Here is a 27,610-nt window from a genome sequence, read left to right on the forward strand (position 1 = left end):
GGCTCTAATGAGCTGCTGAGGGGAGGCGAGTAGGACTATCTGCTACTGACGGGGAAATCTTCCACAGTGGTTGGCTCGTTGTGTCCGCTACGGGTCAGTAGTACTTGGTATGGTGTGGTGTGTGGCCACTCACGTGCCCCCGTGACCTGTGGATTCCCTAGTTGTCACTACGAGGTAACCAAACTTCGCGTTGAAGATCTCTTAACGTCTTCCTCCTCAGCAGCACCACGTCTCCTGGCTCACGTCCGTCGCATGACACCGTTGGACGAGGCGAACGATTCTCTCCACTCAGATGGCTTACTCGACCAACAGGCTGGTTAGTCGACGAGAGGGTCCTAGATCCTGTGATCGACGCAGAAAGTAGAGTTCAACATCGAGTGATCTTGAAGTGATTCGACTTCTTTGCAAATCCCTGTTTAGGAAGGGTCCTTCTATCCTCTTTCCCCCGAACTCCTTTGAAAAGGGGACAAGACAGATAGAAAATAGGGGAAAGTTATTTTTGTCTTGTGTATCTTTTGCCCTATTCGTGTGTCCTCTAACACCCGGCCTTGATGTGGACTTCCGTGCGAGATTGGAGCCTCCAACATCGCAAGATATATTGCAGACCTGCGTCAGGTACATTGAGGCAAAGGCAGAAATAACCGATTCTCAGTAGCGATCTGGTGGCACTAGATCTCCATTCTGTGTCAGGGATGCAGGTTCATCTAGATACTCTCGGGGACGACTAGATATTTGATCAGGCTCAATCGGTCTTCCCAATATTCGGACAATATTTTGATGACGTAGTGAGTTCTAGGAATTTCTCCTTTTTTCACCCATTTTATTTCGGTTTTTGTTTCTTGTGGGGACGCAGCCTCTAAAGGAGCAAAGCCCAGGACTGATGCACCGTAGCAAGCCTTGCTTAACTCCCTCAAGGATGAGCCTGCGCTGTACTGTACCATCTACAGCCAGACTCGCTAGCACACTCATCCTCACTGAGGTTAAAACTTGATAGAGTTGAGAATTGTAGTAATAAGATCTTCTGTGGACGAGAGGAACAAACATATGTATACCCTTCCCCTTGGTGTAGAAAGAGGCTTATGGTAATTCACTGTTGGGATCAGATCCCATTAATGAAATGAACTTAGGACTTGCATGGTCGAGAGGATGTCATCTGGGATGATAGGATCTAGGCCCATGGCACGAGTACAAGGCCATCATTAACAAATTCACCCCCAAGCAAGACAAGAGGTCATGTATGCTTAAAAGGAATTAGAATTACACGTCTCTCTCTCTCTCTCTCTCTCTCTCTCTCTCTCTCTCTCTCTCTCTCTCTCTCTCTCTCTCTCTCTCTCTCTCTCTCTCTCTCTCTCTCTCTCTCTCTCTCTCTCTCTTCTGCTGTCTGGACCTGAGCTGCCAAAATCTACCATCATTACTTCTACTCCAGGTCTTACAGGGATGGATTAGGTGCACAACGCTGAAAAACAGTATCTTGCCACTTATCGTGTCAAACAATATGACACCAAGGCTGAAGGATTTTGAAAAATGCCCATTGGTCTAGCCTCTGACCGGTATACCTGCTTTCATAGTGTGGTATATCGATGACTAGCGACATCTCCTCCCATTTGCCATAATGAATTGTTATACTGATCTCATATTTTGGTGGAAATAACTATAAAGTGGAGTGACTGTAGTTATCAGAAAATTTATCTTACATTCCCTCTAGCCAACCTAACCGAGACGACGGAATTCGTACTGACCATTTCGAAATGCATCGGACGCCATTTGGTAAACATGCGATTTTCCAAGACGATCTTCGACAATCGTATGTTTGCCAAATGGCGTCCTAGCTACGTCTCTTCGTTGTATTTGAACTGAGTGTTATATTTCTCTCTTGTGTCTCCCCTGATGAAGTGATTATTACACGAAAGTGCACTTGGGAACTTATCGTGTTTCATTTTTCTCGTGGACTCTTAGAAATACATACCTATACATTTCAACGTATACATATATATACATACGTATACAGACATATACATATATACGTATCCATACTTGCTGCCTTCATCCATTCTCGTCGCCACCCCGCCACACATGAAAATGGCACCCCGATCCCCCCGCGCGAGCGAGATGTATTGCTAGGAAAAGACAACAAATGCCGCATTCGTTCACACTTAGTCCCAAGCTGTCATGTGTAATGCACCGAAACCACAGCTCCCTTTCCACATCCAGACCCCACAAAACTTCCCATGGTTTACTCCAGACGCTTCGCATGACCTGGTTCTATCCAATGACAGCACGTCGACCTCGGTATACCACATCGTTCCAATTCACTCTAATCCTTGCACGCCTTTTACCCTCCGTCATGTTCAGGCCCCGATCGCTCAAAATCTTTTTCAATCCATCCTTCCACCGCTAATTTGGTCTCCCACTTCTCCTCGTTCCCTTCATCTCTGACACATATATCCCCTTTCTTAATCATTCCTCACTTATTCTCTCCATGTGACCAAACCATTTCAAAACACCCTTCTCTGCTCTCTCAACCACACACTTTTTATTACCCTTTCATTACTTACTCGATCAAACCACCTCACACCACATATTGTCCTCAAACATTTCATTCCCAACACATCCACCCTCCCCCGCACAACCCTATCTATAGCCCACGCCTCGCAACCATATAACATTGCTGGAACCACTATTCCTTCAAACATACCTATTTTTGCTCTCCGAGATAACGTTCTCGCCTTCCTCACATTCTTCAACGTTCCCAGAACCTTCGTCCCCCTCCCCCGGCCTGCGACTCACTTCCGCTTCCATGGTTCCATCCGCTGCCAAATCCACTCCCAGATATCTAAAACACTTCACTTCCTCCAGTTTTTCTCCATTCAAACTTACCTCCCATTTAACTTGTCCCTCAACCCTACTGAACCTAACAACCTTACTCTTATTCACATTTACTCTCAACTTTCTTCTTTCACACACTTTACCAGAGTCAGTCACCAACTTCTGCAGTTTCTCACTCGAATCTGCCACCAGCTCTGTATCATCAGCGAACAACCGACTCCCTTCCCAAGCCCTCTCATACACAGCAGACTGCATACTTGCCTCTCTCTCCAAAACTCTTGCATTCATCTCCTTAACAACCCCATCCATAAACAACCATGGATACATTACGCACCCTTGCCGCAAAGCGACATTCACTGAGAACTTATCACTTTCCTCTCTTCCTACTCGTACACATGCCTTACAACTTGGATAAAAACTGTTCACTGCTTCTAGCAACTTACCTCTCACACTATATACTCTTAATACCTTCCACAGAGCATCTCTATCAACTCTATCATATGCTTTCTCCAGATCCATATATATATATATATATATATATATATATATATATATATATATATATATATATATATATATATATATATATATATATATATATTTATATATATACTTTATTACCGTGTGTACAATACAGCCTTTGAATTTATACACATTCCCCAATTCACGTCTGATATGTGTAGAGTGACAGATATCAGACTTTCACATTTACACAATCGTATCTTGATTTGATTCTCGACTTTACACGCATGATTAACCAATGATCGGCTTCAGCAACGGAGTACTTCAGCTCATTTTCAGGTCTGAAGTTACAGGTGTGTCTCTCTCGCTAACGTCAGGCGCTTTCTTGTGCTGTCAGCTGGGGAGACTTTGGCGTTGCGACCTGTATGTATATTTCCCCCTTGGAACACTAAACACATTCATCCTTTAATTACTCCCTTAATACCAGTTACACCCACGTCTTCCCTTGAGCTGAAGCTCATCAACGGAGGTAATTATACCCCTCTGGCGACATCTAATGTGATTTTAGCCCACGCTATTTTTCTCTGTTTTCTCGTGTCTTTTCTGTGACCCGGTCTGGCGTATCTGGTTAAGGGAGACTATATTTTGGGAAGGGTAAGACATATTTCTTATGATTTGTATCTTATGTTTTATATCTGAGAAGTTTCTGACAAAGGCATATGCAAGAAATGAGGCCTCATGATTGTAAAACTCCTTCTCTGTACTCTCTATATAGGTAATTACACACACACACACACACACACACACACACACACATACAAAGGCATAGGCTAGTGTGTGTGCGTGTGTGTGTGTGTGTGTGTGTGTGTGTGTGTGTGTGTGTGTGCATAGGAGTAAAGATTGGTACATACAGAAAAGGTTAAGAGACGGCGTAACACGAGTGTGAAACTCTCTTCCCGTAATACAAAAATAGCAAACACACACACACACACACACACACACACACACACACACACACACACACACACACACACACACACACACACACTGCATAATACAAAAGAGACTGAAACAAAAAATAAAAGACACTCCAAATACAGACCAAAGCAGGAAAAAAAACGAGAGAGAAAAAAGATGGGATGCCATGCCTTAAAAAGGTCCAGATGCAGACTGCAACATGGAGACGCCAGAGGCAGCAGAACTTCCAAGAGCAAAGTTTTAATTAATCCAACGAGCCTGTTACCACAGGCAGTAACACACACACACACACACACACACACACACACACACACACACACACACACGTGTGCGCGCGAGCGCTAGGGCAGAGAAAGACATAGAACACAGAGTACTCGTAGAATTCGTGTGAGAAATGAGAAAACACTAAGAACAATTGAATGGAATAGTTGTGATTATGATCATGATGTGATGATGATAGTAATAATGATAATGATACTACTACTGCTACTACTACTACTACTACTACTACTCTTGCTCTTGCTATTACTACTACTGCTACTGTTACTACTACTACTACTGCTACTACTACTACTACTACTACTGCTACTACTACTACTACTACTGCTACTACTACTACTACTACTTCTATTACTACTACTACTACTGCTATTACTACTACTGCTACTGCTACTGTTACTACTACTACTACTGCTACTGCTACTACTACTACTACTGCTACTGCTACTACTACTACTACTACTACTACTACTACTACTACTACTACTACTACTACTACTACTACTACTACTACTACTACTACTACTACTACTACTACTGCTATTACTACTACTACTACTGCTGCTACTACTACTACTACTACTACTACTACTACTACTACTACTACTACTACTACTACTACTATAACTACATATAATATTACTAATGTTGATAATAATAACATTGTAAATACTGTTAATCAGTAGTAGTATTAGTAGTAATGATAATGATGGTATTACTGCTACTGCTATCAATAGTAATTATGATAATGACAGTAATGCTAATAATAATGATAGTAATGACAGTAGTGAAAACTTTAAGAATTTCATCACAAAAGCAGTAACACCTGTGATTTTTCTATAGCTCAAGCTTCCTATTCCCTGCAAAGGGAATGTGTGACCGTGTTACAAAATAGTTGTAAACTCGCATCAAAGTCCACACACAGTCATTAGTGATATAAAGCCTTTGATTCGGGGGTCCATTCCTTAACAGCCTTTCTTAAGGATAACGGTAGCATTTGCTTTCTTCCATTCCCTATACCACCACATTCCATTCTTGATAAGTCCTGACCAATATCTTAATCTTCGTGTGGAGAGCTACTGGACGCTAGTGGCAATCCTCTTTGGACCATTTGTCTTATGTAAGCCAAGACACGAAGTCTGTTTACGTCGTTCCAAATTCCCTTCAACATCCCGTCTCTTCAGCGTGGATTGCTGTGATGCCCGCCCCTGCAAATACACTCCTCAAACTGCCATTTTAAAATCATTTGCGTATTCACTTGCTATCCGCAAGTCTCCTGCTCGAATCCCTTTTGCCTGATGAACCGATTCATAACCTACAATTTACTGATGATGATTTTTGGTAAAGTTTGGCTTATTCCGGGGGCCTTAACCATGATTTTCTCTTCACAATTTCTTTCCTCTTCGTTCCTTATGTTCCTGTCTTCATTCCCTGTTGTCTGTGTCTTTCATACGCTGCTTCGCTGATGCACGCCTTATATATTCTCTGCTTACATTCCTTCACTATAGCAACGATAATGATAATGATAATAAAAAGATAGTAAATATAATAGTAGTAATAATAATATGAATAGTAATGGTAATAATAGTAATAATAATGATAATGATGATGATAATAATAATAATGGTAATAATAGTAATAATAATGATAATGATGATGATAATAATGATAGTAATGATAATAATAATAATAATAATAATAATAATAATAATAATAATAATAATAATAATAACTTTATATTTTATATATTATTATACTTTGTCGCTGACTCCCGCGTTAACGAGGTAGCGCAAGGAAGCGGACGAAAGAATGGCCCAACCCACCCACATACACATGTATATACATACACGTCCACACACGCAAATATACATACCTATACATTTCAACGTATACATATATATACACACACAGACATATACATATAAACACATGTACATAATTCATACTGTCTGCCCTTATTCATTTCCATCGCCACCCCGCCACACATGAAATAACTACCCTCTCTCCCCACATGTGCGCGAGGTAGCGCTAGAAAAAGACAACAAAGGCCACATTCATTCACACTCAATCTCTAGCTCTCATGTATAATGCACCGAAACCACAGCTCTCTTTCCACATCCAAGCCCCATAGAACTTTACATGGTTTACCCCAGACTCTTACATGCCCTGGTTCAATCCATTGACAGCACGTCGACCCCGGTATACCACATCGTTCCAATTCACTCTATTCCTTGGGGGCCTTTCACCCTCTTCCATGTTCAGGCCCCGATCACTCAAAATCTTTTTCACTCCAACTTTCCACCTCTAATTTGGTCTCCCACTTCTCCTCGTCCCCTCCACCTCTGACACATATATCCTCTTGGTCAATCTTTCCTCGCTCATTCTCTCCATGTGACCAAACCATTTCAAAACACCCTCTTCTGCTCTCTCAACCACACTCTTTTTACTACCACACATCTCTCTTACCTTATTATTACTTACTCGATCAAACCACCTCACACCACATATTGTCCTCAAACATTTCATTTCAGCACATCCACCCTCCTCCGCACAACTCTATCTATAGTCCACGCCTCGCAACCATATAACATTGTTGGAACCACTGTTCCTTCATACATACCCATTTTTGCTTTCCGAGATAATGTTCTCGACTTCCATACATTCCTCAACGCTCCAGGAACTTTCGCCCCCTCCTCCACCCTATGATTGACTTCTGCTTCCATGGTTCCATCCGCTACCAAATCCATTCCCAGATATCTAAAACACTTCACTTCCTCCAGTTTTTCTCCATTCAAACTTACCTCCCAATTGACTTGACCCTCAACCCTAGTGTACCTAATAACCTTGCTCTTATTCACATTTACTCTCAGCTTTCTTCTTTCATACACTTTACCAAACTCAGTCACCAGCTTCTGCTGTTTCTCACATGAATCAGCCACCAGCGCTGCATCATCAGCAAACAGCAACTGACTCACTTCCAAAGCACTCTCATCCACAACAGACTGCATACTTGCCCCATTTGTTCCCATTTGTTCCCTTGTCTTTCGCACTTTATTTACCTCTTTCTAAAACATCTGTTTATTCTCCCTAAAATTTAATGATACTCTCTCACCCTAACTCTCATTTGTCCTCTTCTTCACCTCTTGCACCATTCTCTTGACCTCCTGCCTCTTTCTTTTATACATCTCCCGGTCATTTGCATTAGTTCTTTGCAAAAATCATCCAAATGCCTCTCTCTTCTCTTTCACTAATAATCTTACTTCTTCATCCCACCACTCACTACCCTTTCTAATCTGCGCACCTCCCAAGCTTCTCATGCCACAAGCATCTTTTGCGCAAGTCATCTCTGCTTCCCTAAATACATCCCATTCCTCCCCCCACTCCCCTTTATTTTCAGTACACATAACCACAGTCGTAACAGCATACCTATATATATATATATATATATATATATATAAATGTCGGTATGACTCTTAGCAATGTACACGCTTAACTTATCGGTATGACTCTAAGCAATGTACACGCTTAACTTATTTACCTGGACTCGGGTTCAGTTCTTTGCCAGTTAAAACACTTCGCAAGAAGTTTAATTTGAATGATGCACTATAACTGGACTGGTGATTGAAATTGCTGTTGGATTACACAGGCTAATATACCCAGCCAATTACCACGCTGCTGCGAAATCAGTTTAAAAAAGTTCCCCGGTGTAATTGGATTTGCTGTTCCCTGCAATCCTAGTTCAGTAAAAGATAAAAATTGGGGGGGAGCAATCCGCTTAATCTATTTTCTTTTGCACCCTGATTTATTCGGCGTTGTATTGTGTCAGAAGATGTATTTCCGCTTCCCCTATAAAAAAGAAATGTACATTGTATTTCTAGGCCTGAAGGCCTATCAATTGACGGTGGTTATTAGCTGATAAATGGCCGTTAAGGCTGTTTAACGTCAAGCCCGAAGGGCTATCAACTGCCAGGGGACATTAAGCTACTACATCCATCAACTGAAAAAATCTTGATCACCTTCTTCAGGTGTTTAGGATGCTCGTAAGGTCACAGTCACTCTCAATATACATGTGCCTTAAAGTAGAGATAGAGAGATGCTCTTTGGAACGTATTAAGAGTATATGGTGTGGGAGGCAAGTTGCTAAAGGCAGTAAAAAGTTTTCATCGAGAATGTAGGGCAGGTGTACGAGTAGGAAGAGAAGAAAGTGATTGATTCCCAGTGAATGTGGGTTTGCGGCAGGGCTGCGTAATATCTTTGTGGTTGTTTAATATGTTTATGGATGGGGTTGTTAGGGAGGTGAATGCAAGAGTTTTGGAGAGAGGGGCAAGTATGCAGTCTGTTGTGGATAAGAGGGCTTTGGACGTGAGTCAGCTGTTGTTCGCTGATGATACAGCGCTGGTGGCTGATTCGGGTGAGAAACTGCAGAAGCTGGTGACTGAGTTTGGTAAAGTGTGTGAAAGAAGAAAGCTAAGAGTAAATGTGAATAAGAACAAGGTTATTAGGTACAGTAGGGTTGAGGGACACGTCAATTGGGAGGTAAGCTTGAATGGAGGAAGTGAAGTGTTTTAGATATCTGGGAATGGATTTAGCAGCGGATGTAACTATGGAAGCAGAAGTGAGTCACAGGTGGGGGAGGGAGCAAAGGTTCTGGGAGGGTTGAAAAATGTGTGGAGGGCGAGAACATTGCCTCGGAAAGCAAAAATGGGTATGTTTGAAGCAATTTTGGTTCCAAAAATGTTATATGGTTGCGAGGCGTAGGCTATAGATAGGGTTGTGCGGAGGAGGGTGGATGTGTTGGAGATGAGATGTTTGAGGACAATATGTTGTGTGAGGTGGTTTGATCGAGTAAGTAATGAAAGGGTAGGAGAAATGTGTAGTAATAAACAGAGTGTGGTTGAGAGAGCAAAGAGGTTGTATTGAAATGTTTTGGTCACATGGAGAGAATGAGTGAGGAAAGATTGACAAAGAGGATATATATGTCAAAGGTGGAGGGGAACGAGGAGAAGTGGGAGACCAAATTGGAGGTGGAAGGATGGAGTAAAAAAGGTTTTGAGCGATCGGGGCCTGAACATGCAGGAGGGTGAAAGGCGTGCAAGTGAATTGGAATGATATGGTATACCGGAGTCAACGTGCTGTGAAGTGTCTGGGGTAAAATATGGAATGTTTTTTTTGGGCCTAGATGTGGAAAAGGAGCTGTGGTTTCGGTGCATTACACATGACAGCTAGAGACTGAGTGTGAACGAATGTGGCCTTTGTTCTTTTCCTAGCGCTACCTCGCGCGCGTGTAGGGGGAAGGGGTTGTCATTTCATGTGTGGCGGGAAGGCGACGAGAATGGCTGAGGGCAGCAAGTATGAATATATACAAGTGTATAGATGTATTTGTCTGTGTATATATATGTATGGATACATTAAAGTGTATAGGTATGTATATCCGCGTGTGTGGGCGTGTATGTATATACATGAGTGTGTGGGCGGGTTGGACCATTCTCTCCTCTGTTTCTTTGCTACAAAGTATGATAAAATGATATATATATATATATATATATATATATATATATATATATATATATATATATATATATATATATATATATGGATATTATGGAAATAATTATCTTCAACACTTGCGCCACATTTCTCGCGGATACATCGATTTTAATTAGAGTTTTCGCAATTATTGAGGATCGAAGAAACTTGCAACTTGAAGTACTGTAAAAAGTTCCTGAATTTTAACTTATGAGAAGGAAGATGGAAAGACGTGAGGTGAGGCGTTTTCTCTCAATCTTTGGTTAGACATTTTGTCTTGGGAGCCACTGTGATGATATCCCAAGATATTATGAGAATCAACGAAGCTAATGAATCTTAGTTTTTGACAGAGGCGACCCAAGAGTCGCCAGCAGATATCAACAGAGGCCTTAACATTCCCCAGACAAATCCGACATATTTCAAGCACCGAATTCGATGCTCAGAACAACGCTTCCTCCTCCGCTACTGTTACTATACAGTTTCGAATCCCTTCATGGGAATTCAAAGGACATTTACGAATATCATTATATAAAGTACATCTCACAGACTAGCCCTATTGAGACTGCAGATACTATTGGACCATTAACAACTCAAAAAAACCAAACACAGAACCCCCCCATCTCTCACACATCACTCACATCCATTCTCACTACCTCACACAAATTTTCAGACCATCCCTCACTGACTCAAAAGGCTCATCTCCTCACCTCATCACAGTCCAAAAAATACGATTCCTGACATTTTATTTTCCCCAGTTCCATCACCTGGCCTCCGGTATTGACCCAGACCATCCTGGGCAACAAACACACCCTCTCCACTGCAAGGTAAACAGTGAGCTGTTTTTCCTTCGTCTCAGACGATATTTGTAGCTGCCTCGGTCTACACTGGTCTATGGCCAGCCGTAGAACAGGAGTTCTTTACCTCCAGGGTTTTCTGTTTTCAGTTCAGTATATGATCAGCCTTGAGGTAGGACGCATGTAGCCCTTCGTCTGTCTTATATTTGATCATGTATTTCGCCCAGGGTTTCAGGTCTTAGTGTTTAGTTTCTCTGATTGCGATCTGTGACCAGTCCATCGGAAGACTGTCCCAGTACGCCAAGAATGCGTTTTGTCTTTTCAAATTTCGTGTTTCATGGAGTGAAATGATATTCGTGATATTCGTTTTATCCTTAAATGTAAGAGTTTAAAGAAGTTAAATGATTCCACACGTATTCATTTCCACCTATACGACATCTCCCTGCAAGTTGAAAGTGGTAAGACCTTACAAGTGATTTGTTTACCAAATGGCGTCCTAGCTACGTCTCTTCGTTGTATATCAACTGACATATATTTCCTTCTTGTATCTCCCCTGATGATGAGATCATTACATGAGAGTGCACTTGGGAGTGTATCGAGTTCCATTTCCCGGTGGTAAGAACGGAAACTATATACACAAAGCCTAAGCCAGGTACTCAATTTATCGACAAACCCCGAGGGGAGGATGAAGAGCTGGATTAACTGTGTAACGACTGACGAAGTCAGCACTCGAACCTGCTCGTTCTGTATCACATTTTCTGCTCATATATCAACCCTCTCTGAATGCCAATAATCTAAACATCAACACTTTACTGTAAACATAATTGCATCTCGCCATTGTCAATATTTCCATCCACTTGCACACGTTTTCTATACATAATTCCTTTTTTTCCCCTCTCTCTGAATCCTTCCCACTTCCCTCCCGGGCCAATATCACGGTCAGAAAATGTCTCCCTTCATATTTAGCAGCAAGTTTTCAGTGGCAGTGTTTTCCTTTCCTCCACACATCTCCCTCCCCCTTCCTGATTACTTCCATGTGTCGCCCTCGCTAATGACACTTCTGTCCTCGTCACTTCTCTCGTCTATCTTTTCCACATGATTATCACCCTCGTTATCCTTCCCTATCTCTGTTTATCTCCCTCCCTACACGGTGGAGTATTTCAGGGCGTTTGTGCTTCGCACACCACTCTCCTCCTCCACCAACACCACCTCCACCACCACCACAATCTGTACCACGGGAGCACCATTACCTATGGTGGATGTCTAGGATGGGGACTTTTTGCTCCAGGAGCCCCTGCTTGGTGAACTGGCTGACTGGTTGTTCTGGCTGACTCGTTGGTCCAATGTCTGACTGCTTTGTGAACTGGTTGACTGGTCGGTGAGTTCCTTAACTGGTTGTTGAAATGGCTGACCTGTGTTGTTGAGCTGTTTGACTGGTTAGTGAGGTGACTGAGCGTTTGTTGGAATGGTTGGTAAGCTCCCTGACTGGTTGATAACTTGGCTGATTGGTTGATGGGCTGGCTGACTGGTTGATGAGCTGGTTGGTAACTTGGCTCACTGGTTGATGAGCTTGTTGGTAAGCTCCCTGACTGGTTAGTAACCTGGCTGACTGGTTGATGAGCTGGCTGACTGGTTGATGAACTGTCTGATCGGTTGGTGAGCTGGCTGAGTGGTAGATGAGTTGTTTGACTGGTTGATAAACTGGCTGACTGGCTGGAAAACTGGTTGATAAACTGGCTGACTGGCTGGAAAACTGGTTGATAAGTTGGACTGACATCTGACTAAATGGTTAAGTGTCTACCTGGCTGGCTGGTCATATAGGGCGTTTGATTTGCATAGACTGTTTATACGAGTTGGTATTTTTCACGACGTGAACCAAAGGGTCTTGAGTTCAGACTGATAGATTAATCCAAACGTTGTTGGGATTTCTATAATCACCTGTCTACACAGAAGAGGGTGGTTGATTTACAAAGGTCCCTGTTGGGCAAGTTGAATGGTCGACAGGGTCCCAGGTCATTATAACCTGATGGTTGAATAATTACTTGATGAATTGGTGGGTTGGATGAGCGTGTACCTCTGTGACTAGCTGTAGGACAGATGAGTGGGTCGAGGTGATGATCTGGGTGGCTGGCTGGTCAGAGCTTCAGCACTTTGGGAGTGTTATAGATCAAAATGCATTTGGAGATCACTCACATAGCCCGACTTTGAATCCTGGTCGCTTAGTGGGAAATTGTCTCCATCAGTTTCGTGTGTAAGGACATGCTCGAGTGTTGATGCATCTGGTGTTTTGCACCCCTTATGCTTGTGGGCTTTCGTTCAGCCTTAAAGCCACACGTGCAATGACGTGGGATCTCACTGGAGCTCAGCTTGACGAGAGATGAAATACTTTTGTCCCTTCGTGGCCGAGAGGATAACTTGACTAGGGTGTCAGATCAATCGGGTTCGGATCCTTGGCGCCTAGTGGTAAATTGTTTACTTCGATTTCATGTTTCCAGTGCATGATATGTATGTATATTATTATTATTATTATTATTATTATTATTATTATTATTATATTATTATTATTATTATTATTATTATTATTATACTTTGTCGCTGTCTCTCGCGTTAGCGAGGTAGCGCAAGGAAACAGACGAAAGAATGGCCCAACCCACCCACATACACGTCCTTACACGCACATATAAATACCTATACATCTCAACGTATATATATATATATATATATATATATATATATATATATATATATATATATATATATATATATATATATATGTATATTCCTATGAGTCCACGGGGAAAATGAAACACGAAAAGTTCCCAAGTGCACTTTCGTGTAATAATCACATCTCATCAGGGGAGACACAAGAGAGAAATATAACAGTCAGTTGATATATATATATATATATATATATATATATATATATATATATATATATATATATATATATATATATATATATACACACATAATTCATACTGTCTGCCCTTATTCATGAAATAACAATCCCCTCCTCCCGCATGTGTGCGAGGTAGCGCACATATATATATATATATATATGTATATATATATATATATATATATATATATATATATATATATATATATATATATATATATATATATATATATATATATGCTTTGTTTCAGTACAGTAAACATAACAGACAGAGCTGGAGGTGTGCAAATGAAGCCATTTTAAGGTGGCAGAGGTACTCGCGTACCAGAACAGAAAACAGCTACTTTACCCAACCCTCCAGATCTTGAGTGAGACCTTCCATCCACCAATACCCAACCTCAAGACGAACGATATTGGAAAGATATTTTCTTTCTATCTGTTTTTCTTCCTGTTGTTGGAAATGGATATATTTCCTTTACTTAGGCGACGACATTCTCCCCCGGAAAGACGAGAGATGGATAGATAGATAGATAGATAGATTGATTGATGGAGAGAGAGAGAGAGAGAGAGAGAGAGAGAGAGAGAGAGAGAGAGAGAGAGAGAGAGAGAGAGAGAGAGAGAGAGAGTGTGTCTCGAGCTGCTATAGTAAATTGTTTTGTTGCTGTGCCAGAAGTCTGTCGCGAGGGAGCTGACGCAGTTGATAGGCCCAAGGAATCCTCTCTAAATCTTCGCTAAGTGGTCGCTTCTTCAGGTCCATTGAGATCCCACAAGAAGAGATGGTTCTCCCCAACACGTCTCCTGCCAGTCCTCCTCCTTCGGAGCCTTGTTTTCTTTTGTCTTAAAAATGTTGGAGGGAGGTTAGATAAATTGGCTGATGTGCAATGGGGTTTGAGTTTGCCTTCGTATCAAGCAGACGCACTGTATGGCCTTTGGCGTTTTGATACAATTGAGAAAATAAGAGAAGGCTACCAAGTACAGTATATAAACTGTAACTGAGAATTATAATTTCACTTCTTTGAATTTACCTCAGTTGCCGATGAAAATTCTAAACGGAAAGAAAAACGGATCCTTAAAAGTGGAACAGAGTGTAATGTTGAACGAAATAGGGTTAATATCTGTATTTCCAAAAAGCGTTAGTTTAACATTTTAAATGAATTTCAAGTATTATGAAACGTTTCCCAGAAGGATTATATGAGGTCCAGGTTCGGATCCTTTACGCGACAGTCAGTCCACAGTTCATCCAGCTATTCATCCTCACCTCGGAGCTGCATGATCGATAATTTGGTGCCTGGCTTAGGCTAGGATATATATATATATATATATATATATATATATATATATATATATATATATATATATATATATATATATATATATATATATATATCGTTAAAGTTCAAATGAAGATTGACATACCTGTATTAAACACGAAGGGTTAACGTTTATCTTATGCTTGAGTCGTCACCCCTTGACCTTCCCATGTCAACAGCGCCCTTGGATCGTTACAGTCGCTTCCCCATTCATCACCAGCGAAGACAGCAGCAGCTGCACTAACAACTGTTGTGACTCCCCTCCCCGTCAACCAAGAGACTCTTCGGCATCGTCCAGCCGCCGAGAGTGGATGGGCGTATTTCACCTGCGCTGTCATTATCAATCACCAACAGCTATTGTGAAGTCGCCATCCCTCTGCACCCACATCACAAGACCCAAGCTGAGGACGCTTTTCGATGGACGTCTCTTCTATCCTTCTGCCTCTCCTGATTTATAGGGTCTATCCCGTTCGCCTAGCGGGACGAGAGAGATATATAGAGAGAGCTTTTGGATCGTATATATTTTTGAGAGTCTGTTGGGGGGTGAGAAATATATCGTGAGCCAATGATTTTGCCATAGGAAGGGGAAAGTGAGGGCTGTGTCTTTTGATTTACTACGAGTGCATTGATAAGGGTATATCATCATTAATTTATTTGCTATCAGAGGCGTATAATTACTCTCATAATACGGGGTCGGTAGACCGTGATAATGCCTAATTTGGTTTCATGAGTAGACACTTATATATGTAAGTAGCTTATTTGTGAATAGGGTGGGAATTGATGACAAGGGTGTGAGAAGAGCACATGGAAATAGATACAGAGACACGAGGCTAAAGGGAAAATGAGATAGACGAGGCCAATGTGGAAAAGAGATAGAGATACGAGACTAAAGAGAAAAAGAGATAGAGAGATGAGGCCAAAGGGAAAAAGAGATAGAGAGACGAGGCCAAAGAAAAAAAAAGAGACAGACGAGGCTAAAGTGATACAGAGAAGAGAGACGAGATCATATGAAAACGAGTTAGAGAGACGAGGTCAAATGGAAAATGAGACAGAGAGACGAGACCAAGTATGAAACACAAACCTCTCGAGGACAATGGAATGACCCTTAGATATGTTGGCGTAACCTTTGACCTGACCCTAGAGGGAGAGGTCATGCATTAGGCAGTCATACCCAAAGGTCGTAACGAAGTGGTGAAGAATCGTGTTGACGTGCTCAAGGGCTATATTGACGTGCTCAAGGGCCGTACAACGTCGTGCTCAACGTCGGGTGTGTGTGTGTGTGTGTGTGTGTGTGTGTGTGTGTGTGTGTGTGTGCGTGTGCATACATACATATGAACAAAGAAATGGTACATATATACCAGGTTAAGAGACGGAGCAACACGAGCGTAAGACTCTCTCCTCGTAACACACAAATGGTAATCACACATCCATTAGTACTACTACTACTATAGTAACTATTCAGTAATTCCTCTTCAAGTAATCATCACTAAGTGTATGATGCATAATGCATGATGGATTCACTCTGCAAGCTTTCCTCTGCATCTGCTATTCTAACTATGTCGATGTACATCTGCTTGTGCTTCTGCTTGTCCAAGGCGTTAAAATATATGCCTTTGGAATCGCCGGCGCGAAAATATATTTATATATTTCCACTGCCAAGCTTTTGATATCATAAAAGTTTTGTCTATTTGTGGAAAGTCTGTCGGGAATCCGAGGTGGGAAGATTATACATATGTCCGCTATAAGACTTAAACTGTCCTATTGGTCGAGTCCACCGTGGTGCGAACTGAAAATTGCATTTTCTCTTAAGATTTAGAATCATCGGATCATTCGACCCCGTAGTGATACAAGGTGCTAAAACTGGCTGAGTCTTAAAGCTACGAAGCGATTTTGGACATGCAAGAGGGTGCGAGGCATGCATGGGATAGAATTGATGGTATACAATGGCGACGTGCTGTTAGTGGGACGAACCAGGTTATGTGAAGCGGTCCAGGAAAAACCACAATCATAGAAGCAGTCAACGAGGTCATTTTCTCGTCTGCTCCTGGCGCTATCTCGCTGTAGCGGGAAATGGCGAGCATGTACGAGGAAAAAGAAAAGCTTCTGGGATTATGATGACCGGGAGATAGATCAGTTGGCCACCAACTGTCCAGATAAATTTATAAGAACGTTCCATCTTTCCTCCCTATTCTCCAAACATTAATTTTTTTTCGTATATCTTTGACTGTCTTTCCACTTCTCTGTTTGAAGAGGTTCCTTCGCTCTTTTACTATCTCTCTTGTGGATTCAGAACACTCCAGTACCATGGCAGTTCAGAGTAGTCTGAGAAAAACAACTCCATTCGTTAAACATTAGAGAAATTAGAAGCTAAAAACTCGTCTATGACGAAATTAAGTTTGATACATTAAGATAGTTGAAATCGACACGCCATAAGGCTTAAGGTACCTTAATTTTCATTTCAAGATGCTCGAAAGACGAGGCAAAATGATTACCGAAAAAACATATATGAAATTTAAATAATACTCCAGTAGCTGCTCTTAAAACAGTCTTCCAACCATCCTTGGTGTAGTGGTTACATTCTTTGACTCGCACAGGCCAGTTCGGTGTTAGACCCGCATGGGTTCGAATTCTGGGCGTGACAGTCACCTCACACCTCACCCAGGTGTTCATCTTCCAAAGGGGCTGGTCGATAAATGGGTGCCTGGCTTAGGCTGGGCTGTGTGTGTGTGTGTGTGTGTGTGTGTGTGTGTGTGCTTTCCTGGTGCTACTTCGCTGATACAGGGGGTGGCGATGCTGTTTCCTGTGGGGCGCGTTGGCGCCGAGAATGAATGAAGGCAAACGATTATGAACATGTACATGGGTATATGTGTATATGGCTGTGTATATGTATGTATGTGTGTATATGTTGATATGTATTTGTGTATGTATGTATATGTACGTGTATGAGCGTGCATGTACTATATAAATGTATATGTGTATATGAAGAGATGAGGTCTTTCTTCGTCTGTTTCTTAGCGCTACCTCGCTGACAGGGGAAATGACGATCAGGTATGATAGATGATATATGAGAGAGAGAGAGAGAGAGAGAGAGAGAGAGAGAGAGAGAGAGAGAGAGAGAGTCATAGGTCGTACTTACACAGTCGCTAAAATTCTTTTTTTGCTCCATCGCAGACTTTCCTTAACGTGTCCATTTCACCTTTGCGTTTCCCCGAGTTTCCTCTGTCACGTAACTTCTCCACTGCTGTTGATGATGCTTTCGCCAGTCTCATTTCCTTCCCCCTGCCCGAACTATCGTCTTGTAATTTCACCTTTTTTTTTTTTTTTTCTCGAATTCAGTTTCTCTATATCCGACCCGGCCAAAGAATTCGACCCCCACACACACTATTTTCTCGAAATGCACTTAATTTCCACACCGTTTTGGTTCTTCTTTGGTTCTTCTGGTGTAGCGGCTAGCGTTGCTGACCGTGATGCATTCGCGGGCCGCTCGGTGGCGACGATTGTACAGCGTGTATGGGTTCGAATCCTAGTTCCGGCACTTAGTCCATAATCAACCCAGCTGCTCATCCTTTCTTAGGAATTGGCTGATAAACTGGGCACCTCGCTAAATAGGTAGATAGGTAGATAGATACAGAGATAGATAATCAGATACAGAGATAGATAGATAGGTACTAAACTGGGCACCTCGCTAAATAGGTAGATAGATAGATAGATACAGAGATAGATAATCAGATACAGAGATAGATAGATAGGTACTTCACTCTCACATAAGAGATATCTCGAGTACTCCTGACAGATATCTCCATTTGGACAACCTCTTTACTATTGTACCACAGCTGTCCCACCTCCAGATCATGACTCTCCCTAAACGCCTCTGTTTTGAAACTCTTTTGCCCATCAAGAGAGGAGTGCGGGCGAGCGCTCAGCGGAGCTCTTCTCTACGTAGGTAAGCTCTCTCTCTCTCTCTCTCTCTCTCTCTCTCTCTCTCTCTCTCTCTCTCTCTCTCTCTCTCTCTCTCTCTCTCTCTCTCTCTCTCTCTCTCCCTCCACCACCCCGTGACCGTCCGTAACTTTTACAGTAAATCAGAATGTTTTACAGGGACGTGGAACTACCACAGGCGGGGTAGGCAACACTAGCCATGGAACAGCTAGCGCGGGGGCGGACGGGCATCAAAGTTACAACGGCTCTTATGCCGTAATGGGGCGTAGCAATAGCTCGCTTGGGGTGTCCCAGCCCCTGTGGTAACTGGGGTTCGATACCCAGTAGAGAGAGCAGACTACCCCCTTACCACTCCCACCATATATACTCTCCTCGAAGCTATGGGGGAATATTACTTTCTGTACCTCTCCAAGATATCAAGATATATCGCAGTTGTTCTCCAGAAGGATAGGAGAGGAGAGATAAAAATATCACCTCTGTATATCCTGTGTGCTCTGAGGGGGCGACTATAAGGGACGGGAATAGGATACAAGGGAGGGGCTGGAGATCCTTCCTTCCCGGAATATCATTTTCTGTGAGGCTGAAGAAGGAAAGAATTGAGGATTTTCGCTCAGAGGCCAACTTCGTCTACTCGTGGCTCTGCCACAACACAGCACGAGCATGAAGTGGGGCGTGGAAGTAGAAACAGGTCCGAGCGTTGGTATATAAAGATGTCTACTTTTACAACGTAATTATTCTACTGTATATACTTGCATGTTATCCCTGGGGATAGGGGAGATAGAATATTTCCCATGTATTCCCTGCGTGTCGTAGGCGACAAAAAGGGGAGGGAGCGGGGGGCTGGAAATCCTCCCCTTCCATTTTTAATTTTCCAAAAGGAGGAACCAGAGACAGAGGCCAAGTTAGGATATTCCCTCTAAGGTTCAGTCCTCTATTCTTAACGCTACCTCACTAACGCGAGAAATGGCGAATACATATGAAAAACATATGTATTTGCATGTACGGTCCGGCCCTGGCCCTGGCTTACCAGTCTTACGCTGTTGAGACCCACAGGTAATCTGCACTTCGCACTTCCAGCATAGACTTCTTTTTCTTTCCTCTTTTTTTTTTCTCACAGGGAAAGAAAGAACACAACCTCATCTCTTTCATCATCAGTCCCACCCCCCATTCCCTCAACCCACTGGAAAAAAAAATGGAATCATATTTCTTAATTCTGGAACTCGAGCGCTGTGCGCAAAGCACAAACAAACGACATCAAAAAAGACAAATTAATCTCATCATTCCAGGATTGTGATTTTCGTATTCTTGCCTCAGTCAACAATTCATGGAACAAGGTTCCGTTTCCTAATTCCCTTCGGCAGCTCCTCTCCCCGCAATGACTGTGAGCAAATTAACAATTCTTTTTTCACTCCAGTTGATGAAGTTTCTCCTGGGTTCGTCTGTCTCGCTTCTAGGAGAAAAGGCAAAGTCTCTCATGACTTCCTTTTCTTCTTCCAGGAAATGAGGCAAAGTCTTTCCTAGTTTCGTCTCCTACTTCCAGGAAAAGAGGCAAAGTCTCTCCAGGTCTCGACTCTCACTTACAGGAGAAAAGGCAAAGCCTTTCCTGGCTTCCTCTCCTTCTTCCGGGAAAAGAGACAAAGTCTCTTTGGCTTCATCATCTACATCCAGGATAAGAGGCAAAGTCTCTTCTGATATCTTCTCCTACTTCCAGGAAAAGAGACAGTGTCTCTCCTGGCTTCGCAGCCTACTTCCAGGAGATAAAAGACAGTCTCCCTTGGCCTCATTTTTTACTTTAAAGAAAAATATGGCAAAATCTCTCCTGATTTCGTCTTCTGTATTCAAGAGGAAAGACAGAGTCTCCTCTGGCACTGTCTCCTCCGTCCAGGAGAAAAGACGGTCCAGGACTTCCAGCCTCTAGCATCACTCCTGACATCCCAGACATCATCGATGTAACGAAGACATGACACAGGAAGAAATTCCTCCGTCAATTCCACAACATTGTTATATCATACACAACGTTCAATCGTATGGCTCGGGGGTTGTCTTTCTCTGCTCTTCGAGAAGATTGAATAGAAAAAAACCACAATTATATTTTCTGGCCAATGAAACAGAAATTATATACAATATATTGACCCAACTAAGTTGATTCTTCACGCTGGTAATGTCTCGCTTAAACAAGAATAAATCTTGTGCACAATCAGTTTTCATCTATATGATATGCAGGAAAAGTTTTCTTCAATGACACACTGCTTTTTTTATTACGTGTGGTGGATAGTGTTCCTGAGCGTGACGTATTTGCGGACCGCCTAAGCTCGAGCGTATTGGTTCGAATTCTGGTTGGGGCAGTCGGTCAAACAGTCAACCCAGCTATTCATCCACCTCGAGGAGTTGGTCGATAAAATGGGTTGGTCGATATATATATATATATATATATATATATATATATATATATATACACACACACACACACACGAACAAAGTGCATATGAACGCGCACCTTCATAGAACATACAAATTTCCAGTAGCCAGGATCGAAACCCAGGACCCCTGTGCAACAGGCGGGAGCGCTACCTCTAGGCTATGATCGCGATCATAGCCTAGCGGTAGCGCTCCCGCCTGTTGCACAGGGGTCCCGGGTTCGATCCTGGCTATTGGAGGTTTGTATGATATATATATATATATATATATATATATATATATATATATATAAATATAATTCATGGGGTAGCTAGCATAAATAAACGGATGCATTGCATGATTGCCGTAACTTATTGTCGATGCTTACATTTCAGGTCTCTCGTCCAATCCAACATTAAGGGAAAGCTTGACATTAACAAGGCACTGCGCTCGGTATCAAGTATATGCGAACCTAATACATAAATCACGGGGGGAAAAAAATGTACGTGATTTTGTACCCACTCTCTCTCTCTCTCCCTCTCTCCATCCATTTACTGTAATTTCACAAACCTTAATCTAATTATCATAAAAGCTGTCATGCTCTCAGCACGCGAGAATATTTTGTCCTACCCACACACGGTAATATTATCTGAGGGAACACAGTGTCGTCCACATGATCATGGGCGAAAGCTTTTGCGAATACGGCATGAACTGTGGTGCACTGTGGATACTCCAGTCTCTCTGGCTGTTGCCTACTCCTTTCTGTTCACTCCTTTCGGAAGAAGAATTAATCTCGTCTGTTCCAAGATGAAGAGAACTTTTCAAAGAAAATCTTTAGCATAAGAAGGCTGAAATAAAGTAATTACGGATACTGAAATGACCTCCATTGTGTCGTAAAGCATAGTGAAAGCGACTCTCTTGTGTTGTCGTAAAGCATAGTGAAAGCGACTCTCTTGTGTTGTCGTAAAGCATAGTGAAAGCGACTCTCTTGTGTTGTCGTAAAGCATAGTGAAAGCGACTCTCTTGTGTTGTCATAAAGCATAGTGAAAACGACCCCCTGTCTTGTCGTAAAGCATAGTGAAAGCGACTCTCTTGTGTTGTCTTAAAGCACAGTGAAACGACCTCCTTAGGTTGTCGTTAAGCATGGTAAAACGACTCACTTATGCTGTCGTAAAGCATACTGAAAATGCGACCCACTTGTACTGACGTAGAGCATAGTGAAACGACCTCCTTAGGTTGTCGTAAAGCATAGTAAAACGACCCACTTGTGTTGTCGTAACACCTTTGAATTCCCAAGGATGGTGTCATAGGAGGTGTCCTTCAGTCACCATGATAGTCGTAGCCCAGGCGTCAGATGACCCATTCCCATTGGGAACACAGCCCTACGTTCCTTTCACTAGGACGCCGCCTCACATACACTACCACCCTTCGTCAGCAGATACCCTGAGCACATCAGATCTGTACAGCTGGAGGCATCGGATTCAACCCCCCCGTACAAAAGAGGTTAAGAGATGAAAGAGAAACTATGATGGAGTTCACAACTGTGGCACTGGGCCCAAAAGAGACTGGAAAATATAACAAAAGATTGATAATTTTTTTTTTTCAACTGTAGCACACTGCTCAAAAGAGACTGGAAAATATAACAAAAGATTGATAATTTTTTTTTTTCAACTGTAGCACACTGCTCAAAAGAGACTGGAAAATATAACAAAAGAGTAACGATTTTTTGCAATTGTGCCACTGGGCTTACGAGGCACTGGAAAATATTACAAAAGATTAGTGTGTTTAGAGTTGTGGCACTGAACCAAAAATATCTCGCAAAATATAACAAAAGGTTTATACGTTTTTCTTACAACTGTAGGGTTGGGGCCTAAAGAGACTGGAAAATATTACAAAAGATTCATAGAAAATAAAAGATTAAGAAGCTTTTTTTGGCTGAGACACTGGGGCTCAGGGGCTACGGAAGAGACAAAAAGATTAAAATAACATGAGAGCAAAATCATACAGGAGTTTACAAGGGCGTCACTGGGTAGAATATAGCCTCCCGATGAAGTGAGAGAGGAAATACGGACCCTGCATCGGGAGAGATGTAAACCACAAGGTCTCACACCAGAAACCAGGGCTTTGCTGATAGACCATATCAACTATAAGGTTGCTAAATGTACATCTGTTCTTAAAAGCCTTCTAAGCCATTTGCACATTCCGGCACCTCCCCAATGGGCAGAATCCTACATTTTTGGATGGCTTTGAATCTTAATATATCAAGCCAATCCTTAGTCCCCACCAGCCATGTCCCCAAACTTACCCTTGCGCTGCACTGGACGCGGAGATCAAGTACCCTCATTCGCCATCAGTCGAAAATACGTATACGTGAAAAGGCCGTTGGCTTAGATCTGCGATTGAGCATAGAACTGTTGGGTGAATGATTAAGATACGTAACAGCCACGAAGTAGACTTGAGCCACTCTCACCATCGTCGACAGCAGCACAGATATAGGTCCTCACGGAGCCTCAAGACCATAGGAGGGCACGAGTCCCTTCGTCGGTTTAGAATATGAACAGTTCTTAGCCTAATGAAGCGGTTTCGTTATCAAACCAGTACAAGATCATCATGTAACACACACACACACACACACAAAATCATGAAGCGATCGACACTCCTTACGGGCCTCCGTGGTGTGGTGGACAGCGATTACAACTATGAGTAAGCATGGGCCCTTCAGGGGTTAGGACCCGCATGGATTCGAATCTTGGGCCTGGCATTCGGCCTACACCCAACCAGCCAACGGGGATGGTTGATAGATGGGTATCTGGCTTAGGCTGGTGTGTGTGTGTGTGTTCACATTAGAGTAAAGACAAATTAATCATACGCAATGCTAAGAGACGGGGCAACACCAGTGTAAAACTTTCTCCCCGTAACACACATTGCAATCACGTAATAATATAGATGTAATGCACCTTTACCAGTTTATATTCGGATACAAACCGGTTTTGGCCATTTCAAACCCCGAGTGTAAACTGCCTTAGGCAAGGTACCAGCCAGGTGGCCAGTATGGCCAAAATACAATCCCTTTGGCTGCATCAAAATGCATAAAGTATATATATATATATATATATATATATCCCTGGGGATAGGGGATTAAGAATACTTCCCACGTATTCCCTGCGTGTCGTAGAAGGCGACTAAAAGGGGAGGGAGCGGGGGGCTGGAAATCCTCCCCTCTCGTTTTTTTTTTTTAATTTTCCAAAAGAAGGAACAGAGGGGGCCAGGTGAGGATATTCCAAAAAAGGCCCAGTCCTCTGTTCTTAACGCTACCTCGCTAACGCGGGAAATGGCGAATAGTTTGAAAAAAAAAAAAAATATATATATATATATACATATATATATATATATATATATATATATATATATATATATATATCCCTGGGGATAGGGGAGAATGAATACTTCCCACATATTCCCTGCGTGTCGTAGAAGGCGACTAAAAGGGAAGGGAGAGGGGGGCTGGAAATCCTCCCCTCTCGTTTTTTTTTTAATTTTCCAAAAGAAGGAACAGAGAAGGGGGCCAGGTGAGGATATTCCCTCAAAGGCCCAGTCCTCTGTTCTTAACGCTACCTCGCTAATGCGGGAAATGGCGTATAGTATGAAATATATATATATATATATATATATATATATATATATATATATATATATATATGTCATGTTCACATGTAAATCAGTCAAAAATCTTACCGTTGTGTGACCGGGATTCCAACCCAGGCCACTGGTAGCAGTGGACGGCCAGTGTACCAGTGGACCATGAATACGACAGAACCGGCCAATGTGGACCTGCTAGAGGCAACGCCAGTGTGCCGCCCCTGGGTCGATTGTGCCGTCCTCAAGATCAAGGAGTGGGCGGCCTGTCACGCCCTACAGTCCCACAGGGAATGGGCGGCCTGTCACGCCCTACAGTCCCACAGGGAGTGGGCGGCCTGTCACGCCCTACAGTCCCACAGGGAATGGGCGGCCTGTCACGCCCTACAGTCCCACAGGGAATGGGCGGCCTGTCACACCCTACAGTCCCACAGGGAGTGGGCGGCCTGACACGCCCTACAGTCCCACAGGGAGTGGGCGGCCTGTCACGCCCTACAGTCCCACAGGGAGTGGGCGGCCTGTCACGCCCTGCAGACCCACAGGGAGTGGGTGGCCTGTCACACCCTGCAGACCCACAGGGAGTGGATGGCCTGTCACACCCTGCAGACCCACAGGGAGTGGGTAGGATACTGGAGCTGAAGACAATGTATCCCAGGAGACGCTGTCCTCGGTGGCCTGGGTTCGACTCTCGGGCACAAGATGGTAATCACATATATATATATATATATATATATATATATATATATATATATATATATATATATATATATATATTATCCCTGGGGATAGGGGAGCAAGAATACTTCCCACGTATTCCCTGCGTGTCGTAGAAGGCGACTAAAAGGGGAGGGAGCGGGGGGCTGGAAATCCTCCCCTCTCGTTTTTTTTTTAATTTTCCAAAAGAAGGAACAGAGAATTGGGCCAGGTGAGGGTAGTCCCTCAAAGGCTCAGTCCTCTATTCTTAACGCTACCTCGCTAATGCGGGAAATGGCGAATAGTTTGAAAGAAAAAGAATATATATATATATATATATATATATATATATATATATATATATATATATATATATATATATAAACAGTGTCTGCCTACTTTTTTGGTATTATTTTAACTGACTTATATCTAATGTTTATGCAACGTTGGCTCCGGAGGTCTTCTCACCCCACAGCTCGAGACGAATCCAGGCTTATGGGTTAGGGCCGTTGATCGACCGAGTTGCTGGAAGCCGCGACCTGCATGCAGACATACCCAACCACCATAACCTGCCTTTGTCTAATACACACTTTACGTAAACATATCCAGGGCCTTATTGTACCCCGTTGTAATTCTTAACGACTCCAGGCATAGTGTGGAGGAGTCTTGTGTCTCTATTGATACAGTCATGGACTTATCGCATCTCTTGAGTTTAAGTGTCATATGCTACAGCCTCCAGTGACTCTTGTGTTTATAGGGAATTCAATTCTTTTTCTCTCTTCCCCTCTCCAGCCATTTTATTATTGCCCCCCCCTACTGTCAGCCAGATAAGATAACAATACGAATGCGTGCGACTATCTGTGATTCAGTACAACGAAATGGGAGATTCCTCCGGTTTCTATATACGAAACTCACATAACGAAGTTTGTGTCAAGTACGGCCTTCCAAGTTATAACGAAGGACGGACCGGAATTTTGATGGTATGTCGCAGTTTTTTTCGTAGATGGAAGACAAAAGAACGAAGAACTGAATAACATAAACAAAAAGAATTAAAACAGACAAATACATACATACATACATACATACATACGTCCACACACACGCACACTCATATATATATATATATATATATATATATATATATATATATATATATATATATATATATGTATATATATATACATATATATATATATATATATATATATATATATATATATATATATATATATATATATATATATATATATATATATATATATATATATGTGTGTGTGTGTGTGTGTGTGTGTCTGTGTGTGTATATATATGTGTACATTGAGATGTATAGGTATGTATATTTGCGTGTATGGACGTGCATGTATATACATGTGTATGTGGGTGGGTTGGGCCATTCTTTCGTTTGTTTCCTTGCGCTACCTCGCTAACGCGGGAGACAGCGACAAAGCAAAATAAATATGAAATAAAAATATATATGTATGTATATATATATATATATATATATATATATATATATATATATATATATATATATATATATATATCTATAAATAGAACATACCGAGTTCAGAGTAATATGTAATTATTATTATTATTATATATGTATTATATGTAATTATCACAATGTAATTATTCGAGGTGCATACAAGAATATTTCGGAGTTAGCAATGATAACCTTTATTAAATAGATAATTGTACATATAATGTTTACGTTAGTCAAACATTAATCTTAATGTTTACGTTAAGACGTGATTCAGTATCTGAATCGGGCAACTACCAACGCGGTCGTTTGGGTAGTTGAGAGAGACAGACCTGGCAGTTTCGAACGTGTTTATAGTCAGGGTAGAAAGCTGATTGGCCTACAAGGGTCGTGT

At 42.1% G+C, this 27,610-nt stretch overlaps 1 protein-coding gene across 5 annotated transcripts in view; it reads left to right on the top strand.

Annotated features, from left to right (window-relative positions):
* The window catches only part of LOC139757444 (uncharacterized), a 979,032-nt gene that overhangs the window by 546,738 nt on the left and 404,684 nt on the right, over positions 1-27,610 (top strand). The gene's annotated exons all lie outside the window — the stretch shown is intronic.

This window comes from Panulirus ornatus, chromosome 26, assembly GCF_036320965.1.
Source record: "Panulirus ornatus isolate Po-2019 chromosome 26, ASM3632096v1, whole genome shotgun sequence".
Classification (NCBI taxonomy): Eukaryota; Metazoa; Arthropoda; class Malacostraca; order Decapoda; family Palinuridae; genus Panulirus; species Panulirus ornatus.